Source organism: Cherax quadricarinatus, chromosome 5, assembly GCF_038502225.1.
Source record: "Cherax quadricarinatus isolate ZL_2023a chromosome 5, ASM3850222v1, whole genome shotgun sequence".
NCBI classification, from domain to species: Eukaryota; Metazoa; Arthropoda; class Malacostraca; order Decapoda; family Parastacidae; genus Cherax; species Cherax quadricarinatus.
The window spans coordinates 16,832,761-16,853,302 of NC_091296.1; the positions used below are offsets into that span (position 1 = coordinate 16,832,761).

The window sequence follows — 20,542 nt, forward strand, 5'->3', positions numbered from 1 at the left end:
CATCAGTGATACTGACGAAACACACAGCAAAACAAATCTCAAATAAAAACGACAAAGTTAGTTATGTCAATGGGCTCCTATCCGAAGCAAATGCTATGTTTGGGGCATTTCCAGAAACACACACAAGGGATGTTTTGGACGGAAGGATAAAGATAAAATTAATGATAGAATTAATAGATCACAGGAAGGAGTAGGACTCTATGTAAAAGATACTTTCTATTGCACAGAAGTGCTGAATTCAACGAATGATATAGTAGAAATCCCAGGCATTAAATTTGAAAATAGGAATTTAGTAATTATCCTAGTATATGAACCTCCATCAGCAACTGCTGAGGAATTCACAGATCAGTTAAGGAAGATAGACAGCTATCTGGATAGACTAGAAAATCTCACACCAAATATTTTACTCCTTTGAGATTTTAATCTCCCTCATGTAAAATGGAAGATGGTGCAGTGTTATACCAGAAATATCTCCGGGAAGCATCCTGGATCAACAGGCACATACCAGGGAACTAACGAGGCTTTGTGGAAAGTACTCAATGAACCAACAGATAATTGTTCCCACTAGAAATGAAAATACCCTGGATTTGATATTCACAAACAACGAGGAACTAACCAGAGACATAACAGTTACAAAAACAATATACTCTAATCACAACATCATAGAAGTTGAAACGAGTATTAACTCAGGATTAGGGAACTGTATCACTGATGTTAGAGACGGAATGTTCAGAAAGTTTAATTTTAACAACCATAGAATTGACTGGGAAAAAATAAACCAAGAGCTATCAAACATATCCTGGGAATCAGACATGAGCACCCTAAATCCCCACCAGTGCCTAGAGAAGCTGAATATAGAAGCACGTACCATTGAGGAAACCCAGAAGATCAGATATATCGAGAGAGCGTAGGAGATGGTACAGAAGCAAACGGGTTACTGAGTTGCTTAAAAACACATATGCTACAACAGAGGAAAGATAATCTTAGCCGAGAGATCACTGAATTAAAGCAAAATCTTAGGATGTTATACCTAACAGAAGAAGTGCAAAGACAACAAAGGGTCATACAGGATATTGCAAGAAACCCAAAATATTTCTATTCCTATGCAAAATCCAAGCTAAGAACTACCTGTAGAATTGGACCATTATCGAGAGGAGACTCGTTTACTGACGACGAACAGGAAATGAGTGAAATCCTAAAAGAACAGTATGAGTCGGTGTTCAGCAACCTACTAAAAGACAGCAAGGTAGAAACTGCAAAAACATTTTTCACTCCAGCAGAAGGTCGCGCAGACCAACTAACTGACATTAGTACAAATCCCATAGATTTCGAAAAAGAAATGGATAACATGCCCACTCAGCGCCTGGACCAGATTCATGGAATGCCCTATTTATAAGGAAGTGCAAAGTACCACTAGCACGAACCCTCAGTATTCTTTGGAAAAAGAGCTTAGATCTAGGTGAAATACCGGAGACCTTAAAGAGTGCAGACATAGCTCCTTTGCATAAGAGGTAGTAGAGCACTAGCTAAAAATTACAGACCAGTAGCCCTAACCTCTCACATCATAGAAATCTTCGAAAGAGTAATGAGACGGCAGATTACAAATATCATGGACCAGCTCAACTAACATAACCCGAGCCAGCGTGGACGATCATACCTGTCACAGCCGCTGAACCATTATGACAGAATTACGGAGGCGTTGAAAGACGACCAAAACGCAGATGTGATTTACACAGATTTTGCAAAGGCGTTTGACAAATGCGATCATGGAGTGATAGTGCACAAAATGAGGGTCCTGGGCATTACGGGGAAGGTAGGCAGATGGATTTTCGGTTTTCTAACACACAGAACACAAAAAGTAGTAATGAACAGAGCAAGATCCAGCATCAGCGAGGTAAAAAGCTCAGTGTTCCAAGGCACTGTCTTGGCACCTCTGCTGTTTCTCATCCTCATAACATAGATAAAAACACCCGCACACTTTTGTATCATTTTCAGATGACACTAAAAAAGCATGAAAGTCACTACGGTAGAGGACACTGAAAAATTACAGGAAGACATAAGCAGGGTTTTCCAGTGGGCAGTGGAGAACATGACGTTCAATGGTGATAAGTTCCTGTTGCTTAGGTATGGAAAGAATGAAGAGCTCAAAAGGAACACTATATACAAAACTCAGGTGTCACCAAATAGAACGAAAGGAACACGTAAAAAACCTGGGAATAATTATGTCAGCGGACCTTTCTTTAAAAGACCATAACAAGACAAAGATCACATCAGCCAGGAAGATGATGGGGTGGGTATTGAGAATTTTTAAAACAAAGGAAATAATGCCAATGGTGACACACTTCAAATCGCCAGTGATCCCTTATTTAAAATATTGCTCAGTTCTGACGGCCCCGTTCAAAGCAGGAGAAATATCAGAGCTGGAACAAATACAGAGATCGTTTACGGCTCACACTGAGCCACTAAAGTGTCTAAATTACTGGAAAGTACTCTAGGGCTTGGTCCCAAATCTGTACACTGCCATAACAACATACTGGAGTGAAAGATATGTGAGGAAGTGCAAAATATACATAGTGAGGAGCAGGGGTGCTGTGGGGATAATAAGGGAACACTATCAACATTCGGGGTCCCAGACTATTCAACATCTTACCAGAAGATATCAGAAACACGACTGGAACAAGTGTAGAGGCCTTCAAGAAGAAACTGGACAAGTATCTTCACCAGCTGCTAGATCAACCAGGCTGTGATGGATATGTGGGGCAGCGGGCCTCCAGCAGCAACAGCCTGGTTGACCAGGCAAGCACCCACCTGGCCCATGGCTGGGCTCCGAGAGCGGAAGAAAGGAAGTGTGAACACAGCCACTGTCATGGTTGGGTATCTCTGAATTTGCAGGTACGAGGAGGTATAATAGCCATTTCCTGTGCTGAAGACAATGATTGCATATGTAGGAGCCAATCATATTCCTTAGGAAGCAGGAACATAAGGGCCAAATATCAAATCCAGTAAAAGCAAGACGGTCAATCGTTATAAAGCAGGCTGTTATAACCCTTATAGACTTTGAATGTGAAGACCAATATAACCAGTCGTAAAAGGCAGCTATAATGGTAGTAGGTGGTAGGCGAGAATTTAGATTCTTTGGCCCGTAGATATAAGGGCGATGATGGCCTGGATCGTACGGGGCGAGAGGACTGGAATCTGTCTTAAGTGTTTGTTATAACGGTCAGTAATATGATTAGGACGATATCTGGTGTAAAAATCGCACCAATATTGTGAACTTGTGTACAGCATATTACTATAATAGTGTTGGGAGGGGAAGAAGGGGAGAGAGAGAATAAATATGAGAATTAAAAGAGTGGACAAGTACCGAGAGAAGTATTACGAAAATACTCCTCGCTCCTGCCCAAGCTCAACAAATATGAATTTCGTTAAGGAACACAAATTGTTAAACAAACATATTTTGTTAAAAAAAAGTGGCCTGAAGAATATATCTGACACGTCAACATCTGCGTGAAAGACCAGAATATCAGCACCATCAGTGAAGATGAGGGAGATATCACTATGACTGAGGACGTAAGAAGCGATGCTCTGAAGCCCATAGGATGCTGCTGATGCACAACTTACAGTAGGACATATTAGAACAGGTTTCGGTCCTAGGGTCTTGAACATTTATGTGCAAGGATCAAGAATGACAATATATATCGGCATAAGTGATACGTGAGATACAGGTAGTCAGTTCCCCGGCGAAAGAACGAGTGAGGTTTTGGAGATGGGATCAGGAAGCCCATGAAATCACCTGATTCTCGTGTATTGAGGCTGATGGGACTTAACTCCCTCTTAACCTGGTCGAATATCATGCATGGCAGTGTCCAGGACTGAAATGGTTTCTAATAAGTATGTTCTAGTATTTGGTCACGTGTCTTTTTTAAATCCAGTTGTTGGTATCAATTATCAAGGTTTATACACTATTTTCTGCGTTGTAACGACATTTTGCGCCAGTGGTAGTGGTGATTCACTAAACAAAGTTGATTAACTTCTGGAGACTTGAAGTTGGGGTGTATTTCCCGAATGAAGTGGAAGATAGTGCATCCGCCGGTGATATAACGAAGCAATTATATCTGCAGGTGATGAAGCTCTGCAATTATAACAGTCGGTGTTGTAACGAAGTCTTTATGTCTTGCCGGTGATATAAATAATTGTACTAGTCAGTGCTGAAGAGGATAGGGATGGAGAGGAGGAGGAGCCGGAGAAAAAGGAAAAGGGAGAGAGGCAGGAACAATGGATATCTCTCTGAGTGAGAAGTAGAAGGAACGAGAAATAGGGTGTAGGTGAACACTGAATTCCCTGCCGCGACATTCACCCCCCCCCCTTGTCCGGACCAAACCTGGTAGTTGGCTCCAATATTAAAGATGTCTGTCGTTGATTGTAGCCCGTACCTTACTTGATACTGATATCTGTTTATGGGTGGGAAGGAGAGTCACACGTCTAACACCAGGCTTAATAAATTGTAAATGAAATATTACAAAACTCTGAGCTATTAAAAATCACATCCGTGATCCAAAATTATTTAGCATTCTTCCAGAAGATATCAAATTATTATAATCATGGGGAGCGCTAAACCCGTAGGATTATACAGCGCATATGGGGGGGATGAGAGACATTCAGGCTCAATTCAGGGAACTGGAGCACAGATCCAATTCCCTAGATCAAGAGCCCCTCACCAGCGTCAAGGAACCTCCCTTGAGGGGAGAAGATATCAAAAACAGTGCTCAAAGTGTGTAAGTCTGCAAGAGGAAACTCGACAAATACCTCCTCAGAGGTTCCCGACTCTTCAGCGCTCTCGCTCCATGTATAAGGAAAATAATCAACAAACCTCTGGCGTTCTTCAAGATGGAACTGGACAAGTTCCTCATATCGGTTCCTGACAAGACGGGCTGTGGTTTATACGTTGGGCTGCATGGAACCAGCAGTAACAGCCTGGTTGATCAGGTGTTGATCCTCTAGGCTGCCTAGTTTGGGACTGCTCGTGGAGGCATTGGTCCCTGCAACGTTTTTTAGCTACTCTTCAGGTAAGTGCCAGATCAACATGGCTGTGATGGATATGTGGGCTTGAGGGCCGTCAGCAACAGCAGTGTGGTTGACCAGGCAAGCCCCAGACAAGCCTGGCTCGAGGCCGGGCTGCAGGCGTAGGAAAACTCTCGAAATACGTCAAAGGTACATCAAAAGAGTAGAAGACTGGGGTTGATAGGCGGGACTCGGAAATGTTGAGACTAAGGAAGGGAAGGGAGTGTGCGTGAGATGCGTCTTACTACTGAGAAAGGTTACCTCGGGGATAAGCATATATTCCTCCTGTAACTCCCTTTATAAGATCATAAACTTTTACTGTAGCCAGGAGGGGCTTTACCAGAGAGAAAGAGGAGAAGAGAGAAAGAGGAAAGGAGAGAGGGAGAAAGAGGAGAATCATCATAAGTCAACATATTAAAGTCCTCTCTACGAATTATACTCCAGATATTAGCACAGACCCTGGGACTTTGAAAAACAAAATGACAGCATGTCCTTACACTTCGCGACGGGGATATTGCAACTAACATGCGTTTTCAATCTCTACATAAGCAGACTGCACAGGTGGGAGATAAAGGAAGTAAATACCATACACAATTTCAAGAATAAGCATGATGAGGCCCAGGTGGCAGCAATTAATGTAATATGAAATTACGGGAAAGTGAGAAGGTGGATCTGAGAATTTTTTGAAGGATGGAGAGGCGACCCGCAAATAACAGATAGAAAAAAAGGACTCGGGAGTCAACCTCAGGGTAAGTCGCCAAAGGTGTCACCTGGGCAGAGCATGAGAGTCTAGAATATCTAAGAACCTGAACGAAGAATTCTCTTGGACGGTGATAAATTATTACATACATAAGACCCATAACAGAGTATGAAGCCGCTGTATGGTGCTCCAGTATGATCAAGCAGAAACTGGAAAATTTTATTTGAATTGTCAAGCTTTAATTTGATTAACGGTTCATTAAATACAGTCTTACTGAGACTTCTTTATTAGCTATTTTTTTGTCGCCACTGTAAATGTTGGACCGTCTGTCAGCAAGGTACCCAAAACTGTTTGTGGTTTTTACCCTGGATTTCGCATACAAGACGTATTATTTTGGGTTTCTTTCAGTTTCATTAACAGGTATTTGTTCCTTCACGCCTGGACACTATGATACATTCACTTTTATCTTAATGTTTCCCATCTGTATAACCGATATGTCTTTTCGTTCTTAAGAAATTGTGATACCTTGGTGAAGTTCAGTGATTCTTCGTCTTCGCCTACAGAGGGAGCATTATTTATTTCTAAATTGCATCTTTTCTTTTTTTCTTAATTGAATGAGTATGGAGCATACGTCTAGTGATACTGAGCTCATGTTCAATGTTTCTCATACTGTCTTCCCAGTATATATCAATGTGGTCATAATTTATCTAATCCTAGTCAATGTATTCATTGTGGAAGTTGAAATTGTTGAATTCACCGTAATGGCTTGTTTTGCTGCTCATGACCAGTGTGTATAGTATGCAGGTCTAAACTTCATTTAGGGTGTAGTGGAAGATTGCTGTATTCGACACTTGTATTCCATACTAGATCCTCATTTGTGAAAATAAGGTCAAGAGTAATTCTAGTGAGGTCAGTACCGGAGAGCAGTTTCTCGTCCCCCGCAAACAAATCTGAGTACACATAATTTCGAGGTAAACAAACATTCCCGAAATATTGTGTGAATACTCGCAGATATATTTGTTAAATTTTGTTATATCTCCTGCATATAAATTCAAACTCTGTTCAAAATTAGGGTTGCGTGTGTTGTAACCTGCCTAAAACTCTTTAATAATGGGCTTCTGAATAACTATGGTTATTCATTAGAAAATTGTGGTAGAGTTCGTGCCTCCGTTTTTATAAAACACTGCTTGGTGTAGCTTCCTTAGGACACATGTATTGGTTGTGAGGCTTCTCAATGTCTCGTTTTACTCGAATGCTGCTATGAAATTCAGTTATTGTATGTATTTAAGGAAAGCAGTTGAAATCTTTGTGCAGTCTCAGTTCTAGAATATCACTTATCCAGATCATCTAGACGTAGATCTTGGTCTCGAAGCCTTAATCATACTGACCCGCTTTATGGACCTACTCTTGAAAGTGTTCTATCCACCAAATTTTCATCTGGTGTTCTCAGTACATCATTCTGCGATTGAAACGGTACTTCCTGTTACTTATCTGTGTCTTTACCTGCCGTCATTGTTCCACTTGACTCCTATACACTGCCTGCGACTTTCACGAAGAGCCTGGTCGATCAGGCTAGCAGCCGGCAGGTCTGAAAACTGAGCCACTGGAGCGGGGAGGTGACCCCCGATATTGACTCCAGGTAGTCCCTTAAGTATTTTATATGTCACGATCGTATCCTCCTTGGTTCTCCTCTCTTCTAGCGTTGTTACAAAGAGCCTTGCGTTTGTGTGTAGCCAGGCCGTCAAATAAAGCGTGAAACTCTTACTGATTTTAATGATGCCTGTCATACGATATGTAGTTTATTTGTGGTTAAAATATACGTTTTTATAGGTTCTTGAAATATAATCTTGCCAAAAATATATATATTAATTTTCTGCACACAGGGAATTTTTGGAATTGACGCTGAGAAAACGAACTGTGTAAAAATGAAGCTGGGTTGGTGCAACAACAGAAGGCTTCCTGGTTAGTGGCGGCTCCGGGAATTAATACTGGCCGACGTCAGGGCTTTTCGTTTCCGGGCAATGCCTCGACAAGGAATTTGCTGTTTCCTCGTGCCTTAGTACCCACTCAAAGTGCTAGCTGCTTCTAATTGGATTTTTAAGCTCAGGAAATTTTCACTAGCGGCAGTTTGCTGCTTTTTACGCTACGTTTTGGAATATTTCAAGAATACATCAAGTGAATGACTTCAGAATAGTTTTAAGGATCACAGCTACTCTAGTGCGTATGTTGGACTGAATTCTGCTGGCACCGATAGCCTAACTGATCAGGTCATCTACCAAGAGGGCTGGGACCAAGCCGAAGCAGCGATGACTCCAGGAACTATTAACAAGTAGACAAGGGGTAGGTATTATTTTGGATTAGTTACCACCTATTGATGTTTCTGGTGATCACTGCTCTGGAGGCCCGGTGTTTGACGAAGTGTTTTGTACTTGCAGGTTGATGTATACACCATATCAGCTGTTTCTATGTACTCTACAGATTATCTGGGCAGACTTACGTGATTTTTAGGTTCTTAAGGAAATGGACTGCAATAGTGCTAGTATTATACTGGTAGCCCCATTTAAGGTAGGTGAACTTGAAGATTCAGAGACTGTACAGTCATTAACTTTCCAAACAAGTTCAGACACCTAAATTATTGCGATGTCTAAAGTCCCTCAGACTGTACTTCTGGAACGAAGGCGAGAATGATACGTCACACTTTATCCCTTGAAAATACTGGAAAAATGTTCCAAATGCATAATGAAATTAGTACCTGCTAGAGTAAGGGGCTCAGCAGACGGTGCAAAGTAACCCCTATGAAAAAAGGGTAAAACCAAGAGATAGCTTATAAGTATTAAGGGACAAAGACATTTCAACACCCTTCTTTCATATATAGGAGAAATTAACAGCGGACAACTGTCTTGAAGAGGGAACTTGTTAATTAAGTTACTCGAGTTAGTTTCTAATCAGCTGGATTGGAATGTCTACTAAGGACTGGGTGTTTGTAGTACCAATAACCAAACTGATTAGGCCATTAACAACAAGACCATGGGGGAGGGGGCGATCACTCCCAGAATCAACAATAGGTCATCATGTAGGTGTATGAATGGACGGAGCAATATATGATCCTCTCTCGGTCTCTTAGCATTTATTTATTTATTTATTTACTGGGACTTTTAGAAAATCAATATCAGGTGGAGCTGCTTTATTATATTATTCCAGTCTTGAGTCCAAATTTTTTAAAAATATATTATTAGTTTGTGAAATGTTCCCATTTCACATTCCTTACGTTTACCTGATGCCGTTTTCGGGGGTCATCGGTCTGATCCCAGAACATACCTGGTTGCTGCTGCTGGCCGCAGCCTGGTTGATCCAGCGTATGTCATAGCCCGTCTGATTAAGAGCTGAGTTGAGGAAGTTATCAAGTTCCCTCTTCAAGACTAGCAGAGAATTGTTGGTAATTCCCCTCATGCACGAAGAGAGGGCATTGAAAAGCCGAGGACCCCTTACACTTAACGAATTCTCTCTCGGTATATTTGTCGCGCACCTGTTTTATAGTACTTGTCACCATCTTGCATTGTGGAAAGTACCTCTTAGTTTATTACCCCTCCCCCCCAGCTTTCTTACATTTTCCGTTTGCTGTATATTATACTTTGATTGTATTTATTATATTTTGAATTCGTTCATATATTACTTAGAAGAAAGTGAATTTTGACGTTCATTTTCCACTTAGTGTGTTAAATTCCGCACAATTGAAATTCAGACCAAAATTATTAGCTATTCTAGGTTAGGTTAGGTTAAGTTATTTTAATTATAACTAACCTAGATACACATATAGTTAGTTACCATTAATCGAATTATACATTTGAGCGGGCAATGTTTGGCAGCGGGTAAGACGTCATTGTTGCTTAAATCCTTGGAAACCACACGTTTGATATTTACATCGCAAGGATGACGAGTTGTGGTGTGTTGAGCATGTAGTGAATGTGAGGAAATGGGATGACACATGCATCATTATTGGTATTATTTAAAGTGGCATGAGGGAGGGGTGGAATTAGGGTGAGGAAGGGGTAGAGTTGAAGTGAGGGAGGGGGGGAAGGGAGGTAAAGGAGTGCGCGTCTGTCGGAACTTCCAGAGGGAGAGGTATAATGATATTCTGCATAGAGACCAGACTTAAGGCTGCAGGCAAAGAACAGGCCACCACACTTTTACCTCCAACAAATTGACTTGACCTCCGGCGAACAGAAACCAGACCCTCATCTGAGTCAAGACTTTTAGACAGTTAAGGGGATCATAGCCACTGCGGTCAGGTCCCAGACTAGACCTGTTTAACGGCTCGATCAGTCACGTTGTTGGTGCTGGCCACACGTAGTCCATAGTATGCACCACAGCCAGGCTGATCAGGAAGTAAATTAAATAATTTATCAGTTCGTTCTTGAAGACAAAAAGGAATCTGTTGGGAATTCCCCTTATGTATGAAGAAAGGGTTTTGACAAAACTTTACCCTTATGAAATTTATCTCTAGTGTACTAGATACACCCCCTTTTTTATCTTGGGAATATTTTACATAGTCTGCCGAGCCTCTACTTTCGCAGTAAAGTGATTTAAGGTGAACATGCAAAATTAGGTAACTATGAATCTAGCAAGAAATCATTTAGAGCATTCTACATAATTTACTCTAGACCCACCTTAGAATATGTAGCGCCAGCATTTAACTTGCATCTGATCAAAAAATCTATAAATTAGATTTGATCCAACAAATTTCAACGAGTTTGCTACCAGAACTGATGGTGACATACTACATGGAGAGAATTAAATAACTCAAATTTAACAGCATTAGAAGAGTAAATGACCACGACATACTACACAACTCTGAAGATTCCATAGAATAGAGAGAGACGAGCTATTTAAGATGCGAGGAAAGGGAGCAATGGGATATGAAAGACAACTAACGAGTCACAAAGACGTTAGGAAGTACTTTTTAAGTCTCAGGGTGGCAAGTGTAACGAAGTAGCTTATTAAAAGGTGAACACAAAGAATGCACAGTTTCTAGAGTAGGTGTGATTGGATTCTGGAGACCAGAAATCGGTTAACTATCATAGCAAGAAGGTTCAAGGTAACGTAACTTAGTTCTCAGACACGTTTCTCTGTTGCTTTAAACAGTGATTATTTAACTGTTTTAAAGTGCACTCGGCGGGTCCAGGTTTTTTGTTAAGAGCTTCAAAACATTTTATCGCTTTACGTGATACTTCATTTGTTGGCGTAGTGGTATGTTATAATGGGTTAGTTATAATCAGTGGACAACAATCTAACCAAAGTGAACCAAACCTATGTAACAAGAGAAAGTGCTGAAAAATGTATGGGAAAAATCGGCATAGAAGTGGGGAACAAGTTGAGTGAGAGCAGTCGACTCTCAAACTGAAGGCTCAGAATTCTTGTATGAGGAAGTCTTCCTTTACATCTGCCCATTTTCTAGTCTGTCCTCTCAGTCACAAACATTTGTATGTGTAAAGTCAAATGGGTGACTGATGAAAGCTTCCTAAACAGTCCAAATCTTACTTGGCTTTTTCTGCCTTGGTCAGTGGCTACCTACTTTCTGTTCCCGCGGCAGAACCTTTTATTGTCTGTATTATATTTATATATTTTTTCCGTTGTGGTATACTATAATTGTTTATGAGAAAAGGGCAACCTAACCTAACCGAGAAATTTGCTGAAAACGTTTGTGAGAAAAGCCATGTAGATTTTTATAGGAGTTAAGAGGATGGGTTACTATTTTCATCCAGCAGTAAATAGGTAACTGTCTTAGTAGACTGTTGTGGGTCACATTTGGGGAAGGGGCGGAAACGTTACTGCTACCAACACTGTTGCTACTACTACTATTACTAATAATGATAATAAAGATAGAACATTAGCAACATTGCTATGATGCTGTGATTACAAAAACGCCATTCCACACTTATATCCAGCATCACAAGTGCTGGATATAAACTCCCCTCTCCTCTCCCTTCCCCTTCACCTCCTCCCCTCCAAAAACGCATCCTTTCCCTCGTCGTCACTTCATTAAGTCCTCCCACGTCCCAATACACGTCGGGATGTGTTTGAAGTATTAATTAAACTGATATTTTTACCTGCAATTGTGCGCCAGTAATTCTGAACTCATGTATAATCTGGATTTATTAATACTCGCAACGCTACCGGTGTTACTGCTTCATGCAGCACCCTTCAGTAGACCTGAGGAATGTGCTTGCATGTTGTCTGTGCTCACCGAGTTTGCTTTGCAGGGGTGGAGACCCAGCTCATTGCTGCAACTCCTAGATCCCTTTGATTGGCATCAATGACTTCTGGCCTCATGGGCCGTATCATATCTGCTTTTGAAACTCCGTACATCCTATGGTTCATCATTGTTTCCAGCTTCCACCTGTATCCCCTTGATCCTGGACCTCTTAATGCTAGGTTTGTTCTTATCTGCCCTATCTTTCTAAGGTTTTTGTATGTCGAAATTATGTCTCCCTTTATTCTCTCCAAGGTCTATCCACCTAAGTAAACCTGTAAAGTGTTCAGAGGGTCAACGGCCTCGCCACCCGGTCCCAGATCAGGCTTCCCATTGGATGGCCTGATCATCCAGGCTGTTGGCGCTTGCTCCACGAAGTCCAGCCACAGCTTGACTTTTCAGAAACTGAATTAAGAAACTTGTCCAGTTCTTTCTTGAAGACAAGCAATCAAGTTTAGTTCTTTCAACTTCTCGTAGTGCATCTCTTTTTCCGCTATACTACTAACCTGGTAGCACCCCTTTGGAAATTTTGATTTTTTTCACATACTTTTCTAGGTGTCTGTATCTATCTGATTGTCCCCCCCCTCCCCCCCCCCCTCTCTCTCTCTCTCTCTCTCTCTCTGATACGTACAGGTACAATAAGAGAGAATAGTGATGACATTATTCGATTCATAATAAATACAGACTGAGATCATAACTATAAAAGTTACCAGATACAGAACAGCTAACTTTGATAAGAATCACCGACATATTACACTTGTATATAAACCAACACACAATCCCTCAGCAGTTCAAAGACTACTAAGCTATTGAAAATCGAATACTGTCTTGAAAGACTTGCAATCCCAGCCCAACATCATGTTGTTTGATTTCATTTTAAGAATTATAAGTGGAAAAAATATAGATGTTATAATAGTAGAGAAATTGTTAAATATTGAGTCTTACGAAATATATAGCATAAAATATAACTCTAAAAGCTAAAACAGTGTCAGCAGCAGTAACAACTGTGGCATCTGTAGCAATAACATTTGTAGAACAACAGTCGCAGCAGCATCAACAATATCAGCTGCATATAACAACCACAGCAGCAGCAAATGTAACATTTGCGGCATCAATAACAGCCACAGCAATACCTGATGCAGCTTGCATCGTAAGAGAAACAAGAAGTATCAGCAGAATGGCGGCAGAGGCAAGCACCAACATAAATGTCCAGTATGTAGCCAAAAGTGTGGGGTGATGCTGAAGCCTCAGCAACAGTATCTGACTAAGTCTAATGGAGGGGTTGGGTAATGGGAAGGAGCATAAATGAAGGAGGGAGAGGGGCAACCTCTGTATCTCTCTCTCTCTCTCAGTTAGGGAAATAGGACAGACGAGAGGACAGAGATCTGAAAGAAAGGAAATGAAGGCTAAGTATTCCATTCTCCATATCGAACTGAGAGTTACTACTGGTTTGGGGAAGGGGGTCACTGGCCTCGCCGCCCGGCCCTGGACCAAGCCTTGTGGTTTGCTATCCTGATCAGTTAGGATATTTGTACTAGCAGCACATAGTCCAACGTAAGCACCACAGTCTGGCTGATTCGGAACTATCTGGATACTCCCTTAATAGTGAGGACAGTTAGGGGTCTGTTGGTAATTCACCTTATTTATGAATGATGTCGAAAAATTTTGATAGAGGGATGTATGGTGGGAGCTACTCAGTAGCCAGTTTGAATCCCTGCTGTTCACTCTTGTTTTTCAACCTAGTAGGCAGATTTATATTTGAATGTACTCATCTAGTTTTATTTTCGAGGGTTAATTTATAGTTCATCTCCCTCTTAACTATCTACCAGCTTATTGTGTACGTGTGTCGCCACCACTACCTTATCTAGCTTCTAGTTCATTCCGCTTACTACCCTGAGTCTGGAAAAAACTATTTCGAAACATTCTTATGGCTCATCTGCGTCTTTACCTGCTATCACTGTTCACTGATTCACTTTTTTTCGTGTCTCAGTTTGTTCCTGTCCACATACCACTGAGTATTTTTACATGCCATCATGTTCCCCCTCCTCGTAGTTCATTTTCTCTTAGTTCCAGTATGAGCCTCGTTGCGAACCTTTGGATATTTTCAGTTCTGTTATATGCTTGATCAGATGCGAAGATGGGCAACTGCATTTGTGTCTGTCTGAAGTGATTTTTTAAGGTCCCCTAAAGCAGTTATTGAGCTAACCTTGCGGAAGGTATTTACACATAATTCACTATTCTCATATTAATGTTTTAAACAGGAATGAGTTACAGTAGCCACGTTTCTCATCAGATTTGCAGCTTCGGTTCATTTTGATGATTTCCAGTTGTACGTGTCCGTTTGTACATCTATCCAAGTTAACCAAGTGCAGCAGCTTTGGCGAGTCCCCCCATCCCTTCTCTCACATTCAGCAGAAGCAATAGCAGCAGCAGGTCTCGCCATCTACATCAATATGTACAGAAGGACAACAGGTAGCAAGGGTTGGTCTAACCTACTATCTCAGTCTGAGATACAGCAGGAGAAGCAGCAGAAAGGAGAGATTTAACATTGCTAAAACAGGATGAAGAACAACAGAGGCTTAAGTAGCAAGAGCGAGCAGCAGAAGCCTGAGTAACAGGAAGGCGAGCAGCAGAAGCCTGAGTAGGAGGAGGAAGAGCAGCATTATGAACAGTAGGCAAAACTGAAATAAAATCTGTAGTGGCAACAGCCGCAGCAAAAGCAGCGACAGCATTAACAGCAAGGGTTAGTACTATATGGAGAGGGAGGGAGAGTGTGATGCATGCTAATATATACACCGAATATATCTAAGGGCCTGATCCCAGTACTTCATCACAGCAACGTACCGGGGTGAGAGATATGGAAGGAAATGTGAAACAGATTTACTGAAAGGCAGGAGCAAGCGCGCCATGGGTACAATAAGAGAACACTATCAACGTCCGTGGGCCTTGACTATTCAACATTCTAACAGAAGGTTTCAGAAATGCAACTAGGACAAGGGTAAAAGTAATCAAGAGGAAACTATCAATATCCCCGCCAAGTGCCGAACCAACAAGGTTGTGATTATGTGCACCAGACAGCCCTGGTCCATGGCCAGGCTGTGGGAGTAAGAAAACGTTTGAAACCAGTCACAGGTAGCAGCATTAGTAGCAACAACAACAATAGCAGCACCAAGTCTGCCTAGCAGCTTTGACACCAGCAGGAATTGTTGTCTTTATTAGCGCATTCACGGTGGAATTTGATGAAAGAAAAGAATTTCCCCCTGAAAAAATCTTTTTTCCATTTTTTAGAATGACATGGGGCTGGAGACCAAAGGGACCGAAGGATAAGCAAGTGAGAGGTACGAGAATGGGAAGATGTTAAAAGTTTAAAGAACGCTTGCACTAAAAGATCAGTCAGCGCTCTAAGCACTTAATTATTGCAAGCACTCTTATTTCCATTAAATAAAATTCATTTACGTGAACGCGCGCACAAAATAATTATGTATCCCCAAAGGGTTGACAATTTTTTTCTTTCAAGGTTTTCACAAACTGAGAATGTCTAATCCGACCAGCTTCAAATTTTCAACACCAGTTTACTGTAACTAGGGGTAAAAAACAAGTTAATGCAACTACTGGCATACAAAATAAATCCCATTCATTACTTGTGAATTAATGATGTGTGGTTGAAGATGGCATGACAGAAGGCAGGACCTCCACTAACATTTGTGTGATATATTGATGTATAAGCAAAGATGTCAGCATGAGATACACTGAACAGGCAATTTCAGCAGCAGCCCATAGCATGTTGTAACATGTTCAGAGTGCCCAAACCCACAAAATTACCGAGGTAGCTTCGTGCGTTAGCACGAATTTGTGCGGTGTTAGCCCAAATGTAAACTCTGACCACTCTGGAGGCGAGATGTGTAACAAGAGTTTCAAATTACATCATGTGTTCCCTTTGGTTTAAGCATGCACAAATAGTGGAATGTTTTTGTGTTAATTTTTGTGGCAGTGTACGAGTTTCTAGTACTGCTGTCTATCAGCACTGTATGTGCTGCACTTGTATTCCGGCCTCATAGCAGGGCAGTTACAGCCTGTAGTATATTTAGCGACGGTTACTTGGATCATCGCCCTCGAGGCCCGGTCTCAGACCAGGCTTCCTTTGTTTAATATCTGGTCAGTTGGGTAATGCAGACGGCAGTGAAGACAGCGAAATTGCAAATTCGCCTCTCACTCTTTTATAACTTGTTTAATGTATAGAACTTTTGAGAGAATAAAGACGATAGGCCGAGTAAGTTAGATTCTCACTCCCACCTGGAGTGAGAATTACGGGCAAGTCTCCAGACACATGCTTCCTGTTTACCTAGCAGAAAATAGGTGCCTGGGCGTTAGTAGACTGTTGTGGGTAACATACTGGGGGTGATAATATACGTACTTCAGATGTATAGGATAACAGCTCTTGTAAATTAACGGTGAATTTTTTTTGTAAGTGCTGAAGCAGTTGCCTTAGCAGCGAGAGGGGGTGTTAGCAGGTATGGCAACTACTGGCGCAGGGAGCAAGAGGAATGGGAAAGATAACGGAGCTGGAGAGACGAGGAAGCTTCTAAGGAGTGTTAGGCTATTATGAGTACTTTAAGGTCATGGAGGGGAAATAAAGGAGCGGTTAAGGGAAGAGGGTGAGATGTGAAGGTGGGCAGGATGAGGAAGTATAGTGGTGTTTATGCAGTTAGTAACCCGTATACATAACGGTCATTTTTGGAGGAAGAGCAACAGTACCACTATCAGCAGTAGCAGCTGCTGCTGCTGCTGCTGCTGGTTCCAGCTAGAATAGAATGAGAAGCACAAGAAAAAAATAATAAGGACCATTTAAATAGATTCTTCACATAGGGTTTGCCACAAATTTCTAAGTTAGGCTAGATTAAAAAGTAACAAATTATAACATACAAAAACGTAAAAAGTATAAACATTAAGATAAAGACAATAAAAGCAAGCTTGCGGCGCGAGCAAAAAACTGGGGGCGACTGCGGCCGCTCTGACAAATCAAGAGATATATTACAATAACTGCATACAATAAGATGAGGAATCCAGCCCATCAGTGACGTAACTTCTACTGTTGCACCTCATCTGACTCCAGTATACGAGTCCATCTTCCTGCCTATTAAAATTCATCAAGATTAAGGTGCTTAGCACCATCTTCCAGGTTGAGGGACTGATTGCCTCTTCTTCCAATATCTTGTGTATAGTTATAAGACTGAGGGACTGATTACCTCGTCTTTTATTGTCCTTAGTTTCAACATGTTTAATTAACCTCCGTACTGAACTGATAAAATCATTAGTTGGCAAGTCTTCAAATAAAGACAGTTGTTGCACGTGTCTAATTCCTCATATTAGTCATAATTCAATAGTTTAAGGCTCCTTCAACAGTCACCCACTTTACTGTTTCACCCATTACTAACAGTAACGCATGATGTCCATGGTCAAGTGGTTACTGAAATATGGTGCACCCTCTCCGTAGAGTTCCCGATGATGACATTGTTACTAAAATATGGTAAACGATTTCCGTAGATTTCAAGACCGAGTATAAAGGAAATGACAGAGCATCTTCCTCATCCTACCTTCCTGAAATGGCGTAACGCTGAAGAGAACTATTAAGTATGTGGGATGACAGAGAAGCACTGGGACAAGCAGGGTCTCTGAGAAGGGAAGAGGGGAGGGAGGTCTGCCGGTTCATTGGTCCGGAGCCTGGACCTTAATGATGAAGATTTTGCGGCAGAAAGGCAACATTTACCATTAATATATAAAGCAAATTTTGGAAAACCGGAACTGAAACCTTTAGAAATATTAAATTTATTAACTTATTACAAACTTTGCGAGATATTTCAAAATGTTTGTGTTATTTTGAGAATACTGTTGACAATTCCAGCTACAGTGACGTCTGGAGAAACATCCTTTAGCAAGCTCAAACATACCAAAAACGTTTTAAGGTCTACTATGTCTCAAACCCGACTTGTTGATTTAGCAGGACTGAGTATTCAATCAGACATTGCCAGAGAAACTGATTTTGATAGTGTTATTAGAAATTTTGCAGACAAAAAAGCATCCCCCTCTGGGAGGCCTCAGCCTGCCCCCAGGAGCCCTAAAAAATGTCTTATTCCGTCTTGCAATATTTCTTTTGGAGGCCCTGGGGTGAAGCTGAAGGAGAGTCTAGACAGGAATGAAAGAGTGACTAGAACAGTGACTAACGGAGTCCTACCCGAAGACATGAAATATAAAAAAAAGCGAAAGGAGGAAGCTCTAGAATATAATGTGTAGGAATAAAATGATAATTCAGCACTCTATTCAATAAAAATGTCATTACTATCAAATAAATATCCGAGAAAAATCCTAAAATAAGACTTGCTATTATAAGATTAAAATTCCTGCATCGGTTAAGAAAAACTGACCTACATTAAAGAATCCCCCAGAAAGCCACCGTCAGACACCTCTGATTATAAGTTCCATGTCGCAGTTTACCAAAGGCTGACAGGTACGCTGAAAATGTAATCCACAGTCAGCAGCACGTCACAGAGTATACAGAGGAGTAGAAAGCAAGCCTGCCCTACCTTCACAAGACATAACAGAGATAAGGCGTTTTGTCGATCTCTGTATAAACTAAATAAAGAGGAGAAAGGAGATCTGAGATGGAATACAACTCAGTCTGGTTGACCAGGCGGTCATCAGATAAACCATGGTCGGACTCCTGGAATATGAAACCTCTCCACAACCACTGAAGTTATAATAAAAAAGTAAGGGGAAGGAAAATGTGAGACTAACAAATTTCTGAACAGCTGTCCTGAACCTAAATAATGAAGCGTTGAATAAGTACATGAGCACGAACGCACGCATGCACGTAAATGAAGCCCATCAGTGTGTACAGCATCAACGTGCAGGCCATACTTGATGGAGCACATGCAAAAATTAGTTTAGTCGTGAGACTAGTCTTGGAACAAGAGAGGAATGAACTACAAGAAGAGAGTAGAGAAGAAAAACCTAGCGACCCTGCAGGAACGGACAGGAGAGTTTGGGAACGTCTATCTAGTAAGAACTTCACGGTTCGGTCCCGGATCACGTCTCCCGGTGGATGGCCTGATCAATTCGTTTGCTGGTGCTAGCCGCACGAATTCCAACATATAGACCACAGCCAGGCTGATCATGGATTGACTTGAGGATATGATATGGATGACATGATCACGACGTATAAAATTCTAAAAGTAATTGATTGGGTAGAAAGGGATAGACTTGAGTGTAAGGAACTAGGGAAAACTGTTGAAAACTAAAGACTGAGGACACACACATGAATTTTTTTTTTAAATCTCAGTGTGGTAGAGAAATGAAATGAGGTGGTGGCGCGAAACTCCACAGTTTTAAGAACACAGTGCACGCACACATTAGGTTGATGCACATGAACCACTCAGATAGGTACTATCGTCCTGCCATACGCATGTGAAATGGAAACCTGTTAAAAGTTTCCCACACTGAAAGGACTGTTAATCTTTTGTTACTGTCTCGTGAACATGTAAGATGACAGGTAAACCTTAAAAAAAAAAAATAAAATAAAATTACATGCATTCAGCATAGACTCGGCAACCACCAACTCGTAAATGTCGGTCAAGGTAGATTAAGTGGAGCATTCATTGTCCCGCTGGCACAACTAGATGAGTGCACACGACGGTAACACAAATAGCATTTTCTCCAGCTGAGGTAAATCACGTGTGATGTTAACTACCTGACACTTCATTGTAACTCCAGCGATGCTGAGATGTAAGAGCATAGCACCACGACTTCCGAGGCCAGTCCCTTACACTGGCTTGGATTTATAGGGAAGGAGGATTGATCAGGCTTGGTATTGTATGGATGAATTTATGAAGGCATGACTTGATATGGCTTTATTTATCAGGATGGACTTTGCATGGGATGATTATTTTTGAGTTTAGCAGACTTCTTTAGAAAAATACTTGGCTGCTATATTTCTAAGTCGAAAATGCTAGAATTATTTTTAGCTTTGATTATGATAAATGCTTTCAGTGGTATCCTTCCAGGAAAGCAAAATCTACGGTTAGTTATGTTTAAATTCTATCAAATGTACGTGGGTTATTAAAGCTGCAGTTCATCTATGTACTAATAAGAATACTGTAACCCCTAAAGCAACAATTAAGCTGGGTTTATATACTCTGAGATATACGCACATCTGTTTGATAAAAAAACAATCAGAAAATGACCCAAAGATAAAAAGACCAATTAATTTAACATAATTTGCCTATCTCATTTTCTGAATCCTCTCCCGAGTCACACAATTTCGTGCGCGTAGCAAACTCCGTTTTATTAATGGTCTGTGAAAACTAATTTAATCTTGAGAGTTAACAGAGTAATCTGTAAGCAGCAGGAGTCCTGGCCACAATTCACACAAGAGTCTAACTCGACGAGTGAAACTTGTCCCATCACTCCTTGTTGATGTCCGGCCGGCCTCAGGAAACCAAACTTTGTCCAGTTGGGGGTGGGACGAAAAGTATACA

General features: G+C 41.2%; 1 long non-coding RNA gene across 1 annotated transcript in view; it reads right to left on the reverse strand.

The window, feature by feature from the left end:
• LOC138854907 (uncharacterized) overlaps window positions 1–20,542 on the reverse strand; it is a 122,368-nt gene that overhangs the window by 22,416 nt on the left and 79,410 nt on the right. The window lies entirely within an intron of this gene.